This window comes from Balaenoptera borealis, assembly GCF_965194805.1.
Source record: "Balaenoptera borealis genome assembly, chromosome: 9".
Taxonomy (NCBI): Eukaryota; Metazoa; Chordata; class Mammalia; order Artiodactyla; family Balaenopteridae; genus Balaenoptera; species Balaenoptera borealis.
The window spans coordinates 94,580,973-94,602,444 of record NC_138873.1 but is presented as its reverse complement, the minus strand read 5'-3'; positions in this window follow the sequence as shown (position 1 = coordinate 94,602,444).

Genomic DNA, 21,472 nt, shown 5'->3' with positions numbered 1-21,472 from the left:
GGTGGGAAACAGCCACAAGGATGCAGCATTTCTCCATTCCCAAATCTGGGTACTAGGGCAGCAGAGCCGTTCTGGAAGTCGTTTGCCTAGGTTGTAAATTTGAATGGAATGTGCCAGGAAAACCCCCCATAAGTTTATGTCTCATTACTCCTAGTTCGTTGTTTTAATTTTTTCAATTGGGGTAATGGTTAGAATGTTGCTTGTCCAAGGTGTACACACTCTGGTTCATCTACATATTCTATATACCTATTTATGTAGAGATCCTCTTCCCCTGTAAATTATTACAGAGTGTTCCGTAAACCTTCCTTGCTATATGGTCGGTCTTTTTGATATATGTATATAATATGTATTTGTATACATATGGTAACGCTAATCTTCATTTATCCATTCCCCCCACCTTTCCTTTTAGATAAGCATAGTTTTTTTTTAATAAGTCTGTGATTGACTTTCTCTGTGGAAATATGTTCATTTGTGTCAGTTATTAGATAACGCCTATAAGTGATATCATAGGATATAGGACTTTTGCTTTCCGACTTACCTCATGTTCTGTGATTATCTCCAAGATCATCTATGGTGCCTCAAAGAGCAGTGTTTCATTGTTTTCCATGGCTAGTATTCATTGTGTACATGGACCACTTCTTCTTTATCCTTTCATCTGTTGATGGACATTTTGGTTGCTTCACTGTCTTGTCTATGGTGAATAAGGCTGCAGTGCAGCTTTTGCAGCCCGGGTCTTCTTCATTCTGGTCTTCTCAGGTGAGAGGCCCATTGGTGCGCCTGCTGGATTGAATGGTACCTCAATTTTTCCTTTTCAACGCAGCTCCTTTCTGTTCTCATTATTAGCGTTTAACCCTTTTGCATCTCACCAGCAGCTAGAGGGTACACAGTTCTCTAAAACCTCTTCAGCATTTATTGTTTGTAGACTTTTTGCCAATGGTCAGTCGACTGGTGTGAGTTGAAAACTTTTTGTAGATTAGATTGCATGAGTCTAATACTTCCTGAGGTGGAGCTTTTATCCATTTTCCTTTCTTTAAAAAGAGAGTGAGTAAAACTTACCTCTTCATACTATCTTCTTGAAAATTTGGCCTGTTTTGAATTTTTTGTATCCATTCCCTACCTCAGCACAATTTTGAGGGCAGGTGTCCTTTACAGCCCTGAGTCCTTGTGAATGGTAAGTGACCATTAGCTGTGGGTTAAAAGCTGCTCTTGCGGGAATCGGCCACAAGGCGGCAGCATTTCTCCTTTACCAAATCTGGTTTCTAGGGCAACAGAGCCTTACTGGAAGTGGTGTTCTAGGTTGTAAATTAGAATGGAATGTGCGAGGAAAAAGCCCTTTAAGTTTATGTCTCATTACTTCTTGTTGGTATTTTGAACTTAATTTTTATTTCTTATCACAGCAAACTTGATTACAATGTTTTGTTTGTTCTAGGTGTGCAAGATGTGGTTCTTTCACACATATGCATATATCTATTCTTCGGATCCTTTTCCCATGTAGGTTATGACACAATGTTGAGTAGTCTTCTCTTGGTATTGCGTAGGTCTTTGGTGATTATATATTTCACATGTGTTTGTATCTCTCTGTTAACCTCAATATGGTAATGTATCCAATCCTCACACCTTTCCATTTGGTGAACCATAAGTTTTTTTAATGAATCTATGATAGTGTTTCTCTGTGGAAATATCTTTGTTTGTATCATTTTTTAGGTAACACCTATATGTGATATGATAGGATATGTGTCTTTCGCTTTCTCACTTACTCCAAGTTGCGTGATTACTTCTAGACTCATCTATGGTGCTGCAAATGGCATTGTTTCATTTTTTCACTAGCTCTTATTCCATCTGTACAGGTAGCAGTACTTCTTTGTCCACCCATCTGTCGGTGGACTTTTTGGTTACTTCCATATCTTGGCTATTGTAATACTATGCAATGTAGATTTGCGTGCCTGTGTCCTTCCAATTCTCTCTTCTTCGTTTATAGGTCTAGGCATAGGTCTGCTAGATCATATGGTAGCTCAATGGTTACCTTTTAAAGGCACCTCTATTCTGTTCTCCTTAGTGGCTCTTTCCAGGTTACGTCCCACTTAAAGTGGAGGGTATGTATTTCTTCCCAGCACCTTCAGCATTTATTCTTTGTAGTTTTTGCTGATGGTTATTCTGAGTGGTGTGAGCTGATACCTCTTTGTGGTTGAATTTGCATGTGTCTCATAATGTGTTGAAATTGAGCTTTAAGACATGTCCTTTTAATTTTTCCAGCTGTGATTAGAGCTTATTTCTTCAAAGTGTTTTCTTAAAGTATGTGTCACCATTTGAAATAGTTTGGCCATTATCTCCCTCAAGACATTTTGAGGGCAGGTTTCATTTACAGCCCTGAAGTACTTGTTCATATGAAGTGACCATTAGCTCAGGCTTTAAACCTGCTTTTGCAGGTAATGGCCAGAGAGCGGCAGCCTTTCTACGTTCCCCATGCTGGTACTAGGGAAACAGACCTACCGGCCAGTGGTGTTCTTCGGTTATAAATTAGAGTGCAATGTGCCCGGATAAACCCACAAATGTTGATGTCTCCTTGCTTTTGTTTGTTTTTAATTTAATTTATATTTATTATTAGAGTAATATTCCATTGTGTACGTGGACCACTTCTTCTTGGTGCATTCCTCGGTTGATGGACATTTTCATTGCTTCCAAGTGCTGGCTATGGTAAATATTGCTGGCGTACAGGTTTGCCAGCCTGTGATTTTTCATTCTCATTTTCTCAGGTGATAGGCCAAGCAGTGGTTGTGATTGATTGACTGGTAGCTCAATGTTTCCCTTTTCAAAGCACCTACGTTGTGTTTTCATTAGTGGCTCTTTACATGCCCCCCCTTACAACCGAGGGTACGCATTTCTCCACACTCCCTTCACCGTTTATTTTTGGCAGCATTTTTCCTAATGGCCATTCTGATTGCTGTGAGCTGATAGGTTTTTGTAATATGGGTATGCATGACATTAAAATTTTTAAATTCATCATATTCCTACGCCTTTTTCTTTTCTCTTAAAAGAAAAAAACCGTAAGTATAATAGAGCTCTTGAAATTGACTTCTTCGAAGGTTGCCCTCTTTTGAATTTTTTGGTCGATTTTTGACCCCAGAAATTTTTTGGAGGGCAGGTGTCATTTACAGAACTGCAAGTTGGTGAAAATTTAGTGACCTTTTGCAGTGGGTTCAAAGCTGCTGTTGTGGGAAACGTCCACAAGGAGGTAGCTTTTCTCCATTCCCCAATCTGGGTACTAGGGCAGCAGAGCCCTTCTGGAAGTCATTGTCCTAGGTTATAAATTAGAATGGAATTTGCCAGGAGAAATCCCCATAAGTTTATGTCTCATTACTTCATCTTGGTTTTTAAAATTTTTTTAATCTGGGTAAAGTTTAGAATATTGTTTGTCCTAGGTGTACACCATCTGGTCCTTTTGTACATTATGTATGTCTATTAATGTACAGATCCTCTTCCCATGTAAAATATTACAGTGTTCCATCGACCTCCCTTGCTATATGTTCGGTCTTTTTGATACATGTATATAATATGTATTTGTATATGTATAGTAACACTAATCCTCATTTCTCAATTTCCCCCCTCCTTTCCTTTTAGATGAGCATAGTTTGTTTTGTTTTCTAAGCCTGTGAGTGTCTTTCTCTTTGGAAATATGTTCATCTGTGTCAGTTATTAGATAATGCCATAAGTGATAATATAGGCTATAGGTCTTTTGCTTTCCGACCTACTTCATGTTTTGTGATTATCTCCAGGCTCATCTGTGGTGCCTCAAAGAGCAGCGCTTCAGTGTTTTCCATGGCTAATATTCCATTGTGTACATGGACCACTTCTTCTTGGTGCATTCCTCTGTTGATGGACATTTTCCTTGCTTCCAAGTGTTGCCTATGGTAAATATTGCTGGAGGGCAGGATTGCCAGCCTGTGATTTGTGATTTTCATTTTCTCAGGTGATAGACCCAGCAGTGGTTATGATTGATTGACTGGTATGGTAGCTCAACGTTTACCTTTTCAAGGCACCTCAATTGTGCTCTCATTAGTGGCTCTTACCACGTCCCCCTTAGAATCGAGGGTACGCACTTCTCCACAATCACGTCAGCATTTCTTGTTTGCAGCATATTTGTTGATGGCCATTCTGACTGGTGTGAGCTGATAGGTGTTTGTAATTTGGGTTTACATGTCTGTAAAAATTCCTACAATTCATCATTTTTCCACGCCTTTTTCTTTTCTGTTAAAAGAAAAAAGAACAAAAGTGTGAGTATAATATACCTCTTCAAATTTTCTTTTTGGAAGGTTGCACTCTAGAATTTTTTGGTCGATTTTCGACCTCAGTATTTTTTGGAGGGCAGGTGTCATTTACAGACCTGCAATTGGTGAATATTTAGTGACCTTTTGCAGTGGGTTTAAAGCTGCTGTGGTGGGAAACGGCCACAAGGATGCAGCATTTCTCCATTCCCAAATCTGGGTACTAGGGCAGCAGAGCCGTTCTGGAAGTCGTTTGCCTAGGTTGTAAATTTGAATGGAATGTGCCAGGAAAACCCCCCATAAGTTTATGTCTCATTACTCCTAGTTCGTTGTTTTAATTTTTTCAATTGGGGTAATGGTTAGAATGTTGCTTGTCCAAGGTGTACACACTCTGGTTCATCTACATATTCTATATACCTATTTATGTAGAGATCCTCTTCCCCTGTAAATTATTACAGAGTGTTCCGTAAACCTTCCTTGCTATATGGTCGGTCTTTTTGATATATGTATATAATATGTATTTGTATACATATGGTAACGCTAATCTTCATTTATCCATTCCCCCCACCTTTCCTTTTAGATAAGCATAGTTTTTTTTTAATAAGTCTGTGATTGACTTTCTCTGTGGAAATATGTTCATTTGTGTCAGTTATTAGATAACGCCTATAAGTGATATCATAGGATATAGGACTTTTGCTTTCCGACTTACCTCATGTTCTGTGATTATCTCCAAGATCATCTATGGTGCCTCAAAGAGCAGTGTTTCATTGTTTTCCATGGCTAGTATTCATTGTGTACATGGACCACTTCTTCTTTATCCTTTCATCTGTTGATGGACATTTTGGTTGCTTCACTGTCTTGTCTATGGTGAATAAGGCTGCAGTGCAGCTTTTGCAGCCCGGGTCTTCTTCATTCTGGTCTTCTCAGGTGAGAGGCCCATTGGTGCGTCTGCTGGATTGAATGGTACCTCAATTTTTCCTTTTCAACGCAGCTCCTTTCTGTTCTCATTATTAGCGTTTAACCCTTTTGCATCTCACCAGCAGCTAGAGGGTACACAGTTCTCTAAAACCTCTTCAGCATTTATTGTTTGTAGACTTTTTGCCAATGGTCAGTCGACTGGTGTGAGTTGAAAACTTTTTGTAGATTAGATTGCATGAGTCTAATACTTCCTGAGGTGGAGCTTTTATCCATTTTCCTTTCTTTAAAAAGAGAGTGAGTAAAACTTACCTCTTCATACTATCTTCTTGAAAATTTGGCCTGTTTTGAATTTTTTGTATCCATTCCCTACCTCAGCACAATTTTGAGGGCAGGTGTCCTTTACAGCCCTGAGTCCTTGTGAATGGTAAGTGACCATTAGCTGTGGGTTAAAAGCTGCTCTTGCGGGAATCGGCCACAAGGCGGCAGCATTTCTCCTTTACCAAATCTGGTTTCTAGGGCAACAGAGCCTTACTGGAAGTGGTGTTCTAGGTTGTAAATTAGAATGGAATGTGCGAGGAAAAGGCCCTTTAAGTTTATGTCTCATTACTTCTTGTTGGTATTTTGAACTTAATTTTTATTGTTTATCACAGCAAACTTGATTACAATGCTTTGTTTGTTCTAGGTGTGCAAGATGTGGTTCTTTCACACATATGCATATATCTATTCTTCGGATCCTTTTCCCATGTAGGTTATGACACAATGTTGAGTAGTCTTCTCTTGGTATTGCGTAGGTCTTTGGTGATTATATATTTCACATGTGTTTGTATCTCTCTGTTAACCTCAATATGGTAATGTATCCAATCCTCACACCTTTCCATTTGGTGAACCATAAGTTTTTTTAATGAATCTATGATAGTGTTTCTCTGTGGAAATATCTTTGTTTGTATCATTTTTTAGGTAACACCTATATGTGATATGATAGGATATGTGTCTTTCGCTTTCTCACTTACTCCAAGTTGCGTGATTACTTCTAGACTCATCTATGGTGCTGCAAATGGCATTGTTTCATTTTTTCACTAGCTCTTATTCCATCTGTACAGGTAGCAGTACTTCTTTGTCCACCCATCTGTCGGTGGACTTTTTGGTTACTTCCATATCTTGGCTATTGTAATACTATGCAATGTAGATTTGCGTGCCTGTGTCCTTCCAATTCTCTCTTCTTCGTTTATAGGTCTAGGCATAGGTCTGCTAGATCATATGGTAGCTCAATGGTTACCTTTTAAAGGCACCTCTATTCTGTTCTCCTTAGTGGCTCTTTCCAGGTTACGTCCCACTTAAAGTGGAGGGTATGTATTTCTTCCCAGCACCTTCAGCATTTATTCTTTGTAGTTTTTGCTGATGGTTATTCTGAGTGGTGTGAGCTGATACCTCTTTGTGGTTGAATTTGCATGTGTCTCATAATGTGTTGAAATTGAGCTTTAAGACATGTCCTTTTAATTTTTCCAGCTGTGATTAGAGCTTATTTCTTCAAAGTGTTTTCTTAAAGTATGTGTCACCATTTGAAATAGTTTGGCCATTATCTCCCTCAAGACATTTTGAGGGCAGGTTTCATTTACAGCCCTGAAGTACTTGTTCATATGAAGTGACCATTAGCTCAGGCTTTAAACCTGCTTTTGCAGGTAATGGCCAGAGAGCGGCAGCCTTTCTACGTTCCCCATGCTGGTACTAGGGAAACAGACCTACCGGCCAGTGGTGTTCTTCGGTTATAAATTAGAGTGCAGTGTGCCTGGATAAACCCACAAATGTTGATGTCTCCTTGCTTTTGTTTGTTTTTAATTTAATTTATATTTATTATTAGAGTAATAATCCATTGTGTACGTGGACCACTTCTTCTTGGTGCATTCCTCGGTTGATGGACATTTTCATTGCTTCCAAGTGCTGGCTATGGTAAATATTGCTGGCGTACAGGTTTGCCAGCCTGTGATTTTTGATTCTCATTTTCTCAGGTGATAGGCCAAGCAGTGGTTGTGATTGATTGACTGGTAGCTCAATGTTTCCCTTTTCAAAGCACCTACGTTGTGTTTTCATTAGTGGCTCTTTACATGCCCCCCCTTACAACCGAGGGTACGCATTTCTCCACACTCCCTTCACCGTTTATTTTTGGCAGCATTTTTCCTAATGGCCATTCTGATTGCTGTGAGCTGATAGGTTTTTGTAATATGGGTATGCATGACATTAAAATTTTTAAATTCATCATATTCCTACGCCTTTTTCTTTTCTCTTAAAAGAAAAAAACCGTAAGTATAATACAGCTCTTGAAATTGACTTCTTCGAAGGTTGCCCTCTTTTGAATTTTTTGGTCGATTTTTGACCCCAGAAATTTTTTGGAGGGCAGGTGTCATTTACAGAACTGCAAGTTGGTGAAAATTTAGTGACCTTTTGCAGTGGGTTCAAAGCTGCTGTTGTGGGAAACGTCCACAAGGAGGTAGCTTTTCTCCATTCCCCAATCTGGGTACTAGGGCAGCAGAGCCCTTCTGGAAGTCATTGTCCTAGGTTATAAATTAGAATGGAATTTGCCAGGAGAAATCCCCATAAGTTTATGTCTCATTACTTCTTCTTGGTTTTTAAATTTTTTTTAATCTGGGTAAAGTTTAGAATATTGTTTGTCCTAGGTGTACACCATCTGGTCCTTTTGTACATTATGTATGTCTATTAATGTACAGATCCTCTTCCCATGTAAAATATTACAGTGTTCCATCGACCTCCCTTGCTATATGTTCGGTCTTTTTGATACATGTATATAATATGTATTTGTATATGTATAGTAACACTAATCCTCATTTCTCAATTTCCCCCCTCCTTTCCTTTTAGATGAGCATAGTTTGTTTTGTTTTCTAAGCCTGTGAGTGTCTTTCTCTTTGGAAATATGTTCATCTGTGTCAGTTATTAGATAATGCCATAAGTGATAATATAGGCTATAGGTCTTTTGCTTTCTGACCTACTTCATGTTTTGTGATTATCTCCAGGCTCATCTGTGGTGCCTCAAAGAGCAGCGCTTCAGTGTTTTCCATGGCTAATATTCCATTGTGTACATGGACCACTTCTTCTTGGTGCATTCCTCTGTTGATGGACATTTTCCTTGCTTCCAAGTGTTGCCTATGGTAAATATTGCTGGAGGGCAGGATTGCCAGCCTGTGATTTTTGATTTTCATTTTCTCAGGTGATAGACCCAGCAGTGGTTATGATTGATTGACTGGTATGGTAGCTCAACGTTTACCTTTTCAAGGCACCTCAATTGTGCTGTCATTAGTGGCTCTTACCACGTCCCCCTTAGAATCGAGGGTACGCACTTCTCCACAATCACGTCAGCATTTCTTGTTTGCAGCATATTTGTTGATGGCCATTCTGACTGGTGTGAGCTGATAGGTGTTTGTAATTTGGGTTTACATGTCTGTAAAAATTCCTACAATTCATCATTTTTCCACGCCTTTTTCTTTTCTGTTAAAAGAAAAAAGAACAAAAGTGTGAGTATAATATACCTCTTCAAATTTTCTTTTTGGAAGGTTGCACTCTAGAATTTTTTGGTCGATTTTCGACCTCAGTATTTTTTGGAGGGCAGGTGTCATTTACAGACCTGCAATTGGTGAATATTTAGTGACCTTTTGCAGTGGGTTTAAAGCTGCTGTGGTGGGAAACGGCCACAAGGATGCAGCATTTCTCCATTCCCAAATCTGGGTACTAGGGCAGCAGAGCCGTTCTGGAAGTCGTTTGCCTAGGTTGTAAATTTGAATGGAATGTGCCAGGAAAACCCCCCATAAGTTTATGTCTCATTACTCCTAGTTCGTTGTTTTAATTTTTTCAATTGGGGTAATGGTTAGAATGTTGCTTGTCCAAGGTGTACACACTCTGGTTCATCTACATATTCTATATACCTATTTATGTAGAGATCCTCTTCCCCTGTAAATTATTACAGAGTGTTCCGTAAACCTTCCTTGCTATATGGTCGGTCTTTTTGATATATGTATATAATATGTATTTGTATACATATGGTAACGCTAATCTTCATTTATCCATTCCCCCCACCTTTCCTTTTAGATAAGCATAGTTTTTTTTTAATAAGTCTGTGATTGACTTTCTCTGTGGAAATATGTTCATTTGTGTCAGTTATTAGATAACGCCTATAAGTGATATCATAGGATATAGGACTTTTGCTTTCCGACTTACCTCATGTTCTGTGATTATCTCCAAGATCATCTATGGTGCCTCAAAGAGCAGTGTTTCATTGTTTTCCATGGCTAGTATTCATTGTGTACATGGACCACTTCTTCTTTATCCTTTCATCTGTTGATGGACATTTTGGTTGCTTCACTGTCTTGTCTATGGTGAATAAGGCTGCAGTGCAGCTTTTGCAGCCCGGGTCTTCTTCATTCTGGTCTTCTCAGGTGAGAGGCCCATTGGTGCGTCTGCTGGATTGAATGGTACCTCAATTTTTCCTTTTCAACGCAGCTCCTTTCTGTTCTCATTATTAGCGTTTAACCCTTTTGCATCTCACCAGCAGCTAGAGGGTACACAGTTCTCTAAAACCTCTTCAGCATTTATTGTTTGTAGACTTTTTGCCAATGGTCAGTCGACTGGTGTGAGTTGAAAACTTTTTGTAGATTAGATTGCATGAGTCTCATACTTCCTGAGGTGGAGCTTTTATCCATTTTCCTTTCTTTAAAAAGAGAGTGAGTAAAACTTACCTCTTCATACTATCTTCTTGAAAATTTGGCCTGTTTTGAATTTTTTGTATCCATTCCCTACCTCAGCACAATTTTGAGGGCAGGTGTCCTTTACAGCCCTGAGTCCTTGTGAATGGTAAGTGACCATTAGCTGTGGGTTAAAAGCTGCTCTTGCGGGAATCGGCCACAAGGCGGCAGCATTTCTCCTTTACCAAATCTGGTTTCTAGGGCAACAGCGCCTTACTGGAAGTGGTGTTCTAGGTTGTAAATTAGAATGGAATGTGCGAGGAAAAAGCCCTTTAAGTTTATGTCTCATTACTTCTTGTTGGTATTTTGAACTTAATTTTTATTTCTTATCACAGCAAACTTGATTACAATGTTTTGTTTGTTCTAGGTGTGCAAGATGTGGTTCTTTCACACATATGCATATATCTATTCTTCGGATCCTTTTCCCATGTAGGTTATGACACAATGTTGAGTAGTCTTCTCTTGGTATTGCGTAGGTCTTTGGTGATTATATATTTCACATGTGTTTGTATCTCTCTGTTAACCTCAATATGGTAATGTATCCAATCCTCACACCTTTCCATTTGGTGAACCATAAGTTTTTTTAATGAATCTATGATAGTGTTTCTCTGTGGAAATATCTTTGTTTGTATCATTTTTTAGGTAACACCTATATGTGATATGATAGGATATGTGTCTTTCGCTTTCTCACTTACTCCAAGTTGCGTGATTACTTCTAGACTCATCTATGGTGCTGCAAATGGCATTGTTTCATTTTTTCACTAGCTCTTATTCCATCTGTACAGGTAGCAGTACTTCTTTGTCCACCCATCTGTCGGTGGACTTTTTGGTTACTTCCATATCTTGGCTATTGTAATACTATGCAATGTAGATTTGCGTGCCTGTGTCCTTCCAATTCTCTCTTCTTCGTTTATAGGTCTAGGCATAGGTCTGCTAGATCATATGGTAGCTCAATGGTTACCTTTTAAAGGCACCTCTATTCTGTTCTCCTTAGTGGCTCTTTCCAGGTTACGTCCCACTTAAAGTGGAGGGTATGTATTTCTTCCCAGCACCTTCAGCATTTATTCTTTGTAGTTTTTGCTGATGGTTATTCTGAGTGGTGTGAGCTGATACCTCTTTGTGGTTGAATTTGCATGTGTCTCATAATGTGTTGAAATTGAGCTTTAAGACATGTCCTTTTAATTTTTCCAGCTGTGATTAGAGCTTATTTCTTCAAAGTGTTTTCTTAAAGTATGTGTCACCATTTGAAATAGTTTGGCCATTATCTCCCTCAAGACATTTTGAGGGCAGGTTTCATTTACAGCCCTGAAGTACTTGTTCATATGAAGTGACCATTAGCTCAGGCTTTAAACCTGCTTTTGCAGGTAATGGCCAGAGAGCGGCAGCCTTTCTACGTTCCCCATGCTGGTACTAGGGAAACAGACCTACCGGCCAGTGGTGTTCTTCGGTTATAAATTAGAGTGCAATGTGCCCGGATAAACCCACAAATGTTGATGTCTCCTTGCTTTTGTTTGTTTTTAATTTAATTTATATTTATTATTAGAGTAATATTCCATTGTGTACGTGGACCACTTCTTCTTGGTGCATTCCTCGGTTGATGGACATTTTCATTGCTTCCAAGTGCTGGCTATGGTAAATATTGCTGGCGTACAGGTTTGCCAGCCTGTGATTTTTGATTCTCATTTTCTCAGGTGATAGGCCAAGCAGTGGTTGTGATTGATTGACTGGTAGCTCAATGTTTCCCTTTTCAAAGCACCTACGTTGTGTTTTCATTAGTGGCTCTTTACATGCCCCCCCTTACAACCGAGGGTACGCATTTCTCCACACTCCCTTCACCGTTTATTTTTGGCAGCATTTTTCCTAATGGCCATTCTGATTGCTGTGAGCTGATAGGTTTTTGTAATATGGGTATGCATGACATTAAAATTTTTAAATTCATCATATTCCTACGCCTTTTTCTTTTCTCTTAAAAGAAAAAAACCGTAAGTATAATACAGCTCTTGAAATTGACTTCTTCGAAGGTTGCCCTCTTTTGAATTTTTTGGTCGATTTTTGACCCCAGAAATTTTTTGGAGGGCAGGTGTCATTTACAGAACTGCAAGTTGGTGAAAATTTAGTGACCTTTTGCAGTGGGTTCAAAGCTGCTGTTGTGGGAAACGTCCACAAGGAGGTAGCTTTTCTCCATTCCCCAATCTGGGTACTAGGGCAGCAGAGCCCTTCTGGAAGTCATTGTCCTAGGTTATAAATTAGAATGGAATTTGCCAGGAGAAATCCCCATAAGTTTATGTCTCATTACTTCTTCTTGGTTTTTAAAATTTTTTTAATCTGGGTAAAGTTTAGAATATTGTTTGTCCTAGGTGTACACCATCTGGTCCTTTTGTACATTATGTATGTCTATTAATGTACAGATCCTCTTCCCATGTAAAATATTACAGTGTTCCATCGACCTCCCTTGCTATATGTTCGGTCTTTTTGATACATGTATATAATATGTATTTGTATATGTATAGTAACACTAATCCTCATTTCTCAATTTCCCCCCTCCTTTCCTTTTAGATGAGCATAGTTTGTTTTGTTTTCTAAGCCTGTGAGTGTCTTTCTCTTTGGAAATATGTTCATCTGTGTCAGTTATTAGTTAATACCATAAGTGATATTATAGGCTATAGGTCTTTTGCTTTCCGACCTACTTCATGTTTTGTGATTATCTCCAGGCTCATCTGTGGTGCCTCAAAGAGCAGCGCTTCAGTGTTTTCCATGGCTAATATTCCATTGTGTACATGGACCACTTCTTCTTGGTGCATTCCTCTGTTGATGGACATTTTCCTTGCTTCCAAGTGTTGCCTATGGTAAATATTGCTGGAGGGCAGGATTGCCAGCCTGTGATTTTTGATTTTCATTTTCTCAGGTGATAGACCCAGCAGTGGTTATGATTGATTGACTGGTATGGTAGCTCAACGTTTACCTTTTCAAGGCACCTCAATTGTGCTGTCATTAGTGGCTCTTACCACGTCCCCCTTAGAATCGAGGGTACGCACTTCTCCACAATCACGTCAGCATTTCTTGTTTGCAGCATATTTGTTGATGGCCATTCTGACTGGTGTGAGCTGATAGGTGTTTGTAATTTGGGTTTACATGTCTGTAAAAATTCCTACAATTCATCATTTTTCCACACCTTTTTCTTTTCTGTTAAAAGAAAAAAGAACAAAAGTGTGAGTATAATATACCTCTTCAAATTTTCTTTTTGGAAGGTTGCACTCTAGAATTTTTTGGTCGATTTTCGACCTCAGTATTTTTTGGAGGGCAGGTGTCATTTACAGACCTGCAATTGGTGAATATTTAGTGACCTTTTGCAGTGGGTTTAAAGCTGCTGTGGTGGGAAACGGCCACAAGGATGCAGCATTTCTCCATTCCCAAATCTGGGTACTAGGGCAGCAGAGCCGTTCTGGAAGTCGTTTGCCTAGGTTGTAAATTTGAATGGAATGTGCCAGGAAAACCCCCCATAAGTTTATGTCTCATTACTCCTAGTTCGTTGTTTTAATTTTTTCAATTGGGGTAATGGTTAGAATGTTGCTTGTCCAAGGTGTACACACTCTGGTTCATCTACATATTCTATATACCTATTTATGTAGAGATCCTCTTCCCCTGTAAATTATTACAGAGTGTTCCGTAAACCTTCCTTGCTATATGGTCGGTCTTTTTGATATATGTATATAATATGTATTTGTATACATATGGTAACGCTAATCTTCATTTATCCATTCCCCCCACCTTTCCTTTTAGATAAGCATAGTTTTTTTTAATAAGTCTGTGATTGACTTTCTCTGTGGAAATATGTTCATTTGTGTCAGTTATTAGATAACGCCTATAAGTGATATCATAGGATATAGGACTTTTGCTTTCCGACTTACCTCATGTTCTGTGATTATCTCCAAGATCATCTATGGTGCCTCAAAGAGCAGTGTTTCATTGTTTTCCATGGCTAGTATTCATTGTGTACATGGACCACTTCTTCTTTATCCTTTCATCTGTTGATGGACATTTTGGTTGCTTCACTGTCTTGTCTATGGTGAATAAGGCTGCAGTGCAGCTTTTGCAGCCCGGGTCTTCTTCATTCTGGTCTTCTCAGGTGAGAGGCCCATTGGTGCGCCTGCTGGATTGAATGGTACCTCAATTTTTCCTTTTCAACGCAGCTCCTTTCTGTTCTCATTATTAGCGTTTAACCCTTTTGCATCTCACCAGCAGCTAGAGGGTACACAGTTCTCTAAAACCTCTTCAGCATTTATTGTTTGTAGACTTTTTGCCAATGGTCAGTCGACTGGTGTGAGTTGAAAACTTTTTGTAGATTAGATTGCATGAGTCTAATACTTCCTGAGGTGGAGCTTTTATCCATTTTCCTTTCTTTAAAAAGAGAGTGAGTAAAACTTACCTCTTCATACTATCTTCTTGAAAATTTGGCCTGTTTTGAATTTTTTGTATCCATTCCCTACCTCAGCACAATTTTGAGGGCAGGTGTCCTTTACAGCCCTGAGTCCTTGTGAATGGTAAGTGACCATTAGCTGTGGGTTAAAAGCTGCTCTTGCGGGAATCGGCCACAAGGCGGCAGCATTTCTCCTTTACCAAATCTGGTTTCTAGGGCAACAGAGCCTTACTGGAAGTGGTGTTCTAGGTTGTAAATTAGAATGGAATGTGCGAGGAAAAGGCCCTTTAAGTTTATGTCTCATTACTTCTTGTTGGTATTTTGAACTTAATTTTTATTTTTTATCACAGCAAACTTGATTACAATGCTTTGTTTGTTCTAGGTGTGCAAGATGTGGTTCTTTCACACATATGCATATATCTATTCTTCGGATCCTTTTCCCATGTAGGTTATGACACAATGTTGAGTAGTCTTCTCTTGGTATTGCGTAGGTCTTTGGTGATTATATATTTCACATGTGTTTGTATCTCTCTGTTAACCTCAATATGGTAATGTATCCAATCCTCACACCTTTCCATTTGGTGAACCATAAGTTTTTTTAATGAATCTATGATAGTGTTTCTCTGTGGAAATATCTTTGTTTGTATCATTTTTTAGGTAACACCTATATGTGATATGATAGGATATGTGTCTTTCGCTTTCTCACTTACTCCAAGTTGCGTGATTACTTCTAGACTCATCTATGGTGCTGCAAATGGCATTGTTTCATTTTTTCACTAGCTCTTATTCCATCTGTACAGGTAGCAGTACTTCTTTGTCCACCCATCTGTCGGTGGACTTTTTGGTTACTTCCATATCTTGGCTATTGTAATACTATGCAATGTAGATTTGCGTGCCTGTGTCCTTCCAATTCTCTCTTCTTCGTTTATAGGTCTAGGCATAGGTCTGCTAGATCATATGGTAGCTCAATGGTTACCTTTTAAAGGCACCTCTATTCTGTTCTCCTTAGTGGCTCTTTCCAGGTTACGTCCCACTTAAAGTGGAGGGTATGTATTTCTTCCCAGCACCTTCAGCATTTATTCTTTGTAGTTTTTGCTGATGGTTATTCTGAGTGGTGTGAGCTGATACCTCTTTGTGGTTGAATTTGCATGTGTCTCATAATGTGTTGAAATTGAGCTTTAAGACATGTCCTTTTAATTTTTCCAGCTGTGATTAGAGCTTATTTCTTCAAAGTGTTTTCTTAAAGTATGTGTCACCATTTGAAATAGTTTGGCCATTATCTCCCTCAAGACATTTTGAGGGCAGGTTTCATTTACAGCCCTGAAGTACTTGTTCATATGAAGTGACCATTAGCTCAGGCTTTAAACCTGCTTTTGCAGGTAATGGCCAGAGAGCGGCAGCCTTTCTACGTTCCCCATGCTGGTACTAGGGAAACAGACCTACTGGCCAGTGGTGTTCTTCGGTTATAAATTAGAGTGCAATGTGCCCGGATAAACCCACAAATGTTGATGTCTCCTTGCTTTTGTTTGTTTTTAATTTAATTTATATTTATTATTAGAGTAATATTCCATTGTGTACGTGGACCACTTCTTCTTGGTGCATTCCTCGGTTGATGGACATTTTCATTGCTTCCAAGTGCTGGCTATGGTAAATATTGCTGGCGTACAGGTTTGCCAGCCTGTGATTTTTGATTCTCATTTTCTCAGGTGATAGGCCAAGCAGTGGTTGTGATTGATTGACTGGTAGCTCAATGTTTCCCTTTTCAAAGCACCTACGTTGTGTTTTCATTAGTGGCTCTTTACATGCCCCCCCTTACAACCGAGGGTACGCATTTCTCCACACTCCCTTCACCGTTTATTTTTGGCAGCATTTTTCCTAATGGCCATTCTGATTGCTGTGAGCTGATAGGTTTTTGTAATATGGGTATGCATGACATTAAAATTTTTAAATTCATCATATTCCTACGCCTTTTTCTTTTCTCTTAAAAGAAAAAAACCGTAAGTATAATACAGCTCTTGAAATTGACTTCTTCGAAGGTTGCCCTCTTTTGAATTTTTTGGTCGATTTTTGACCCCAGAAATTTTTTGGAGGGCAGGTGTCATTTACAGAACTGCAAGTTGGTGAAAATTTAGTGACCTTTTGCAGTGGGTTCAAAGCTGCTGTTGTGGGAAACGTCCACAAGGAGGTAGCTTTTCTCCATTCCCCAATCTGGGTACTAGGGCAGCAGAGCCCTTCTGGAAGTCATTGTCCTAGGTTATAAATTAGAATGGAATTTGCCAGGAGAAATCCCCATAAGTTTATGTCTCATTACTTCTTCTTGGTTTTTAAAATTTTTTTAATCTGGGTAAAGTTTAGAATATTGTTTGTCCTAGGTGTACACCATCTGGTCCTTTTGTACATTATGTATGTCTATTAATGTACAGATCCTCTTCCCATGTAAAATATTACAGTGTTCCATCGACCTCCCTTGCTATATGTTCGGTCTTTTTGATACATGTATATAATATGTATTTGTATATGTATAGTAACACTAATCCTCATTTCTCAATTTCCCCCCTCCTTTCCTTTTAGATGAGCATAGTTTGTTTTGTTTTCTAAGCCTGTGAGTGTCTTTCTCTTTGGAAATATGTTCATCTGTGTCAGTTATTAGATAATGCCATAAGTGATAATATAGGCTATAGGTCTTTTGCTTTCTGACCTACTTCATGTTTTGTGATTATCTCCAGGCTCATCTGTGGTGCCTCAAAGAGCAGCGCTTCAGTGTTTTCCATGGCTAATATTCCATTGTGTACATGGACCACTTCTTCTTGGTGCATTCCTCTGTTGATGGACATTTTCCTTGCTTCCAAGTGTTGCCTATGGTAAATATTGCTGGAGGGCAGGATTGCCAGCCTGTGATTTTTGATTTTCATTTTCTCAGGTGATAGACCCAGCAGTGGTTATGATTGATTGACTGGTATGGTAGCTCAACGTTTACCTTTTCAAGGCACCTCAATTGTGCTGTCATTAGTGGCTCTTACCACGTCCCCCTTAGAATCGAGGGTACGCACTTCTCCACAATCACGTCAGCATTTCTTGTTTGCAGCATATTTGTTGATGGCCATTCTGACTGGTGTGAGCTGATAGGTGTTTGTAATTTGGGTTTACATGTCTGTAAAAATTCCTACAATTCATCATTTTTCCACGCCTTTTTCTTTTCTGTTAAAAGAAAAAAGAACAAAAGTGTGAGTATAATATACCTCTTCAAATTTTCTTTTTGGAAGGTTGCACTCTAGAATTTTTTGGTCGATTTTCGACCTCAGTATTTTTTGGAGGGCAGGTGTCATTTACAGACCTGCAATTGGTGAATATTTAGTGACCTTTTGCAGTGGGTTTAAAGCTGCTGTGGTGGGAAACGGCCACAAGGATGCAGCATTTCTCCATTCCCAAATCTGGGTACTAGGGCAGCAGAGCCGTTCTGGAAGTCGTTTGCCTAGGTTGTAAATTTGAATGGAATGTGCCAGGAAAACCCCCCATAAGTTTATGTCTCATTACTCCTAGTTCGTTGTTTTAATTTTTTCAATTGGGGTAATGGTTAGAATGTTGCTTGTCCAAGGTGTACACACTCTGGTTCATCTACATATTCTATATACCTATTTATGTAGAGATCCTCTTCCCCTGTAAATTATTACAGAGTGTTCCGTAAACCTTCCTTGCTATATGGTCGGTCTTTTTGATATATGTATATAATATGTATTTGTATACATATGGTAACGCTAATCTTCATTTATCCATTCCCCCCACCTTTCCTTTTAGATAAGCATAGTTTTTTTTTAATAAGTCTGTGATTGACTTTCTCTGTGGAAATATGTTCATTTGTGTCAGTTATTAGATAACGCCTATAAGTGATATCATAGGATATAGGACTTTTGCTTTCCGACTTACCTCATGTTCTGTGATTATCTCCAAGATCATCTATGGTGCCTCAAAGAGCAGTGTTTCATTGTTTTCCATGGCTAGTATTCATTGTGTACATGGACCACTTCTTCTTTATCCTTTCATCTGTTGATGGACATTTTGGTTGCTTCACTGTCTTGGCTATGGTGAATAAGGCTGCAGTGCAGCTTTTGCAGCCCGGGTCTTCTTCATTCTGGTCTTCTCAGGTGAGAGGCCCATTGGTGCGTCTGCTGGATTGAATGGTACCTCAATTTTTCCTTTTCAACGCAGCTCCTTTCTGTTCTCATTATTAGCGTTTAACCCTTTTGCATCTCACCAGCAGCTAGAGGGTACACAGTTCTCTAAAACCTCTTCAGCATTTATTGTTTGTAGACTTTTTGCCAATGGTCAGTCGACTGGTGTGAGTTGAAAACTTTTTGTAGATTAGATTGCATGAGTCTAATACTTCCTGAGGTGGAGCTTTTATCCATTTTCCTTTCTTTAAAAAGAGAGTGAGTAAAACTTACCTCTTCATACTATCTTCTTGAAAATTTGGCCTGTTTTGAATTTTTTGTATCCATTCCCTACCTCAGCACAATTTTGAGGGCAGGTGTCCTTTACAGCCCTGAGTCCTTGTGAATGGTAAGTGACCATTAGCTGTGGGTTAAAAGCTGCTCTTGCGGGAATCGGCCACAAGGCGGCAGCATTTCTCCTTTACCAAATCTGGTTACTAGGACAACAGAGCCTTACTGGAAGTGGTGTTCTAGGTTGTAAATTAGAATGGAATGTGCGAGGAAAAAGCCCTTTAAGTTTATGTCTCATTACTTCTTGTTGGTATTTTGAACTTAATTTTTATTTCTTATCACAGCAAACTTGATTACAATGTTTTGTTTGTTCTAGGTGTGCAAGATGTGGTTCTTTCACACATATGCATATATCTATTCTTCGGATCCTTTTCCCATGTAGGTTATGACACAATGTTGAGTAGTCTTCTCTTGGTATTGCGTAGGTCTTTGGTGATTATATATTTCACATGTGTTTGTATCTCTCTGTTAACCTCAATATGGTAATGTATCCAATCCTCACACCTTTCCATTTGGTGAACCATAAGTTTTTTTAATGAATCTATGATAGTGTTTCTCTGTGGAAATATCTTTGTTTGTATCATTTTTTAGGTAACACCTATATGTGATATGATAGGATATGTGTCTTTCGCTTTCTCACTTACTCCAAGTTGCGTGATTACTTCTAGACTCATCTATGGTGCTGCAAATGGCATTGTTTCATTTTTTCACTAGCTCTTATTCCATCTGTACAGGTAGCAGTACTTCTTTGTCCACCCATCTGTCGGTGGACTTTTTGGTTACTTCCATATCTTGGCTATTGTAATACTATGCAATGTAGATTTGCGTGCCTGTGTCCTTCCAATTCTCTCTTCTTCGTTTATAGGTCTAGGCATAGGTCTGCTAGATCATATGGTAGCTCAATGGTTACCTTTTAAAGGCACCTCTATTCTGTTCTCCTTAGTGGCTCTTTCCAGGTTACGTCCCACTTAAAGTGGAGGGTATGTATTTCTTCCCAGCACCTTCAGCATTTATTCTTTGTAGTTTTTGCTGATGGTTATTCTGAGTGGTGTGAGCTGATACCTCTTTGTGGTTGAATTTGCATGTGTCTCATAATGTGTTGAAATTGAGCTTTAAGACATGTCCTTTTAATTTTTCCAGCTGTGATTAGAGCTTATTTCTTCAAAGTGTTTTCTTAAAGGATGTGTCACCATTTGAAATAGTTTGGCCATTATCTCCCTCAAGACATTTTGAGGGCAGGTTTCATTTACAGCCCTGAAGTACTTGTTCATATGAAGTGACCATTAGCTCAGGCTTTAAACCTGCTTTTGCAGGTAATGGCCAGAGAGCGGCAGCCTTTCTACGTTCCCCATGCTGGTACTAGGGAAACAGACCTACCGGCCAGTGGTGTTCTTCGGTTATAAATTAGAGTGCAATGTGCCCGGATAAACCCACAAATGTTGATGTCTCCTTGCTTTTGTTTGTTTTTAATTTAATTTATATTTATTATTAGAGTAATATTCCATTGTGTACGTGGACCACTTCTTCTTGGTGCATTCCTCGGTTGATGGACATTTTCATTGCTTCCAAGTGCTGGCTATGGTAAATATTGCTGGCGTACAGGTTTGCCAGCCTGTGATTTTTGATTCTCATTTTCTCAGGTGATAGGCCAAGCAGTGGTTGTGATTGATTGACTGGTAGCTCAATGTTTCCCTTTTCAAAGCACCTACGTTGTGTTTTCATTAGTGGCTCTTTACATGCCCCCCCTTACAACCGAGGGTACGCATTTCTCCACACTCCCTTCACCGTTTATTTTTGGCAGCATTTTTCCTAATGGCCATTCTGATTGCTGTGAGCTGATAGGTTTTTGTAATATGGGTATGCATGACATTAAAATTTTTAAATTCATCATATTCCTACGCCTTTTTCTTTTCTCTTAAAAGAAAAAAACCGTAAGTATAATACAGCTCTTGAAATTGACTTCTTCGAAGGTTGCCCTCTTTTGAATTTTTTGGTCGATTTTTGACCCCAGAAATTTTTTGGAGGGCAGGTGTCATTTACAGAACTGCAAGTTGGTGAAAATTTAGTGACCTTTTGCAGTGGGTTCAAAGCTGCTGTTGTGGGAAACGTCCACAAGGAGGTAGCTTTTCTCCATTCCCCAATCTGGGTACTAGGGCAGCAGAGCCCTTCTGGAAGTCATTGTCCTAGGTTATAAATTAGAATGGAATTTGCCAGGAGAAATCCCCATAAGTTTATGTCTCATTACTTCTTCTTGGTTTTTAAAATTTTTTTAATCTGGGTAAAGTTTAGAATATTGTTTGTCCTAGGTGTACACCATCTGGTCCATTTGTACATTATGTATGTCTATTAATGTACAGATCCTCTTCCCATGTAAAATATTACAGTGTTCCATCGACCTCCCTTGCTATATGTTCGGTCTTTTTGATACATGTATATAATATGTATTTGTATATGTATAGTAACACTAATCCTCATTTCTCAATTTCCCCCCTCCTTTCCTTTTAGATGAGCATAGTTTGTTTTGTTTTCTAAGCCTGTGAGTGTCTTTCTCTTTGGAAATATGTTCATCTGTGTCAGTTATTAGATAATGCCATAAGTGATAATATAGGCTATAGGTCTTTTGCTTTC